Source organism: Lepeophtheirus salmonis, chromosome 9, assembly GCF_016086655.4.
Source record: "Lepeophtheirus salmonis chromosome 9, UVic_Lsal_1.4, whole genome shotgun sequence".
NCBI classification, from domain to species: domain Eukaryota; kingdom Metazoa; phylum Arthropoda; class Copepoda; order Siphonostomatoida; family Caligidae; genus Lepeophtheirus; species Lepeophtheirus salmonis.
The window spans coordinates 8155404-8159842 of NC_052139.2; the positions used below are offsets into that span (position 1 = coordinate 8155404).

Sequence of the window (4439 nt, forward strand, 5' to 3'; positions counted from 1 at the left end):
TAAACCAAAAATTAAAAAACCACCCATTCGACTCCACACTCCCTTAGTTTAAACATTCAATCGTTATTAAAGGATCAATTATACAATTAAATTGTGATACAATGTACTTTATCTACAAAATAACAATTTTTTGGTGCACTCTTCTTTTATTGGTAGTGGATAAATTTGTATGACACAAAGTTGAACAGAAGTTACGTTTTGCCATTGTCTGCTAGTTTGTTTATTAGTCGCCAGGATTACAGCAAAAGTTAAGAATCAATTTTGCTCAAACTTGGTAGAAAGATTATATAGGATGACAGTATGAAAGATACATTGAGATAAATCACTCAATTCGATTTTAACTGGAAGTTTTGCACTCTACCAAGAGCACATTTAATTAATTCTATGTTTCATTTGTGCTTAAAAATAAAAACCTCATCAAATGTTGACAGATGTACACAATAAGAGCCACCCTAAGGCCTATAATAATTTAAATTTTAAATTCAATGAAATACTTTCTGTGTCTGTACTTTGTGTATTACTAACCTACTTTTCACGTATTCTTCCGGGGATTCTTTCTTGCTTTATGAGTACTAATGACCTAATATTCTTTTAGTATATATGGGATTGTAAATTTCTTACAAAACTGGGATAGACACATATATATATATGTGTATTCTGTCCCCCGATAACTTTGAATAACCTCATTAAAAATGGGAACTGATTAGAAAATCAGCAGAGCCACAAAACTCAAAACTTGTATAACGTTGAGTGATAAAAATCAAACCGATTTTACGAATGTGAAAATAGATTCCACATTTAAATCGTTCCTAGAATTTATCGAGTCTATAGAAGACGGATTCAAATTCATTTAATAAACTTGAGCGTTTTACGCATGATTTGTCCTTTTTTTTTCTTTATTTTTTTGTTGAAAAAAGATCTAGCGAGTCAAAGTATATGAATAATGTACTTTTTGGAATGAAAGATTTTAGGCCTCATTCAGAGTTATTTATTTTGTAGTAGAGTTTGTTGTCTACTTTTTTTACTTACTTCAGCCAAAGAAGTTGAAGGAAGGTTATGTTTTCGCCTCTATTTATTTGATAGTTAGTTAGTTTGTTAGTTAGTTATTTAGTTGTTGGCTTGTTTGTTACATAGTCACCGGGATTATACTAAAATTTCAGGATCTATTTTGACTTTAGAGGGAGGGGTTTTTGCGCTCTCCCGAGTGCTCTCACCAAATTTCAGATGTTCAAACAGGCTTTGCTCCCATCACCCCCCCCCCCTGCGTCACCTATTATATTTTTTATATTATCACGGGGTTAAGTAATATGAGATACACTAACAATGGCCGGAACCATAGATAAATAAATATGCACAGGTGACAAGACATGCAAAAGGCTGTTCCATTGCCTTCTGCTGTTAACTTTGGTATGGTATATGGATATATTCGGTATCTTATTCGAACTCACAGATTTAAAAGTTGTTTTTTTAAAAATAGTATGGAACATTTTGAAAAGAAGTAATTTTCAGTTGAGTAGAAATGGGATTTTTGTAATAGTGCAAGGAGAAGGTGGGAAGCGATACACATGGCACAATTGAATTAATACCCTTGTTATTTTGAGCTCCCTGTTATATGATTTTGGAGAGAGAAAATGAAATACTGCTATAAAGAGGTGAACCTTCTACATTTAAAATAGTACTAGTGCAGAGGCAATATTAGAATTATATTTATCTTCATATATATTAATTTTAGTATGCATTTTTAAAACAATTTACACAAAATATATGCCAGATTGCTTACTTCAGTGGGAGAAGTTAATACTTGGACGCCCTGTTAAGTAATGAAAAAAGAAGAAGAAGGAGCACACGCAAAGACCGGTTTTTTAAAATCTAATCGCTAAACCTTTTCTTTTCTCAGATCCCTTCTTTGTCTATTAGATAAATAGTGTGAATAGTTTGAGTCTACCTTCTTTTTTAATCTGCTAATTAATTTTTTATGTATTAATAATACCAAAATAGCCAAAAATTTAATAAGGTGAATATATCTTCCTTTAAACAAAATTAGGCTGATGAATCAATTAGTTAGATATATATAAATCAAGTCAAATAAAGTTAATTTGTCCCCCCCCCGGATTATAATGTATCTACAATGACTATAGTTGATAATATTGTAGAGAAAAACGCGTGCGAGGAGGAGGGGGAAAAAAAGACATATGGTATCATTGTTTAAAATACTGATGTGATTATCATCTGCCCGCTTTATTATGATTTTTGAGGGTATAACTAATGTATTTATTAGCAAAATGTTTAATGAAGATATACTACGTATAATTGACTTCGACGTTTTTTATCCGTTACAGTAGATTTGAAAACGTCACACTCCATGAAATTGTAATTCATTATGAACCTTATTCTCAGAATAATAGCTAATAAAACGACAAAGTAGAGTATTTGAAATATATTTGAAGCTCAAAGTTTAAAAAAGAAGGCTTTAATTAAATATAATCTACATACTAAAAAATAAACCATTAAACATTTAAGTTAAATATACAAAATTAAACAATTAAAATCATATAACTATTAATAATAATAAATTATAAATACAGAATATTGAAATAATAGATTGATCCAAATAATATTTTCTTGTTCTGACATCGGAATTCAGTTAAATATGTCATAACTTTAGGTTGCAATACACAAGCGAGACGTGGAGTTTAATCAAAAAGATAATCACCCCTCTTCTTCGTGGAAGTTGCTATATACATTTGTGCACAGGATAGATATATCTCTACAGATGAGGTCTAACTAATTATTAATAATAAAGTAAATGTCAAAATCATAAAATTAGACAATAAATATACTAATAAAAAGATTTTATAAATAAATTCATCGTAAAGATTTAGAGCAAAAGCTAATTATGTAGTAATGTCCGGCGATATTACTCCTTATTAAGAGAATCAAAAAGATATTTTCCCCGTTATTTATGCTTATATAACAACATACTATTATCATGATAGATATACACAATTGTTAATTATAATGCAACATCCAATGTAACTACCCTCGTTGTTGTGACCATTTAAACAGTTGTTTTTGCCTTTTATGAGTTTTCTGAACACCATTTCTTGGAGCCCATCAACCATAGCTAAGCCTTTAGTGATAAAAAAGTAATATTTATTGACTATGTAATATTGGAAAACCTAATTATCATACCCAAGTCTTAAAGCGAAGTAAGTAGTCTCAGACAAACTAGTTGCAAACCATCCAAAGCTACTACCCCCGTTGTTGTGACCATTTAAGCAGTTGTTTTTGCCCTTTACTGAGTTGTGTATCATAATTCTTGATATGTTTAGCTAAAATAGAATCATATTTTATGGTTAGATTTAAAAAAAAATTGAATACTTACTGTGAGATAGTACAAAATTCAGAGTTCCATTTCGATATTCGTAAATACTTTTTAGTGATAACATGATCGTCATTTGGTGTGGATGACTCAAAACATTTTTATATGTATTTCTACATATGACATCAGTACCAACGTCCTCCATTAATTTAATGATGGTTCCTCGGGAAGGGATATGTTTACCCTTGTATTTCTCCATAAATTTTTTGAACGTAGATGATTAGCAATGGATAAGGTTATATTACATGCAATAAGTATCGTTGTGAGATCAGAGTTAAAGTCTGACTTGATGTATTCATCGTTAAATTGATTTTATAGATGAATATCCATACTCTTGTTATGAGATGAGGATAATGAGTGGCGTGTAATTCTAGACAGGGGACTAAAGGCACATTTATATCGACAAATCCAACAAACCATCTGTTTCTCATCCGGTAAGTATTTTCCAAATTCCTGGGCCTCCATTTTCATAAATCCAGACAGAAGGCGACGTCATTTTAGGGATTTTATTCAGTTCTCTATAGACTATCACCATCTAATATTATTATATTAATATTGAATAATAAAGGCGGGAATGATAACGTTCATGATTGATAGAAGAAGATGTATATTATTTAATCAATGATGCCATAAGTAATTCTTCTTTTCTCCTCGCACGCTTTTCTATTCTTACCAAATTTATCACAAATAAAACACCTGTACTAAACTTATCAAGATTGGAATATTTATTCTCTGTCTGCCTAACTAGGCCAACATATAATTGTCTCTTCTATGTATTTATTTATCTATGGATAGAACCATATGGATAAAAAACATGACAGCTTACCTCTATGGATGGAAAAACAAAAATAAAAAAATATAACTGCGCGTACTAAACAAATTGTAGAAATTGTTTTAAAGTGAAGATATTTGAAATTTTTTTGTGAAATGTGATTGATTTATAATAAGGTCAATAACGATTTGTAACAGATAAAACAATATCAAATTGAGAAAATAACAACAATATAAAAGATATACACTTGTTTTTCATACACTAATAGGAAATATTACCAATATT

The 4439-nt window shown here is 30.1% G+C and overlaps 1 long non-coding RNA gene across 1 annotated transcript; it reads right to left on the minus strand.

The window, feature by feature from the left end:
- Nucleotides 1-2422: 2422 nt before the first annotated feature.
- LOC139906382 (uncharacterized) lies at nt 2423-4002 on the minus strand. The gene is made up of 3 exons (XR_011781870.1): nt 3386-4002; nt 3193-3332; nt 2423-3130 (listed from the first exon to the last, which is right to left on the minus strand). It is a non-coding gene; the product is annotated as an uncharacterized lncRNA (long non-coding RNA).
- Between the last annotated feature and the right edge of the window lie 437 nt (nt 4003-4439).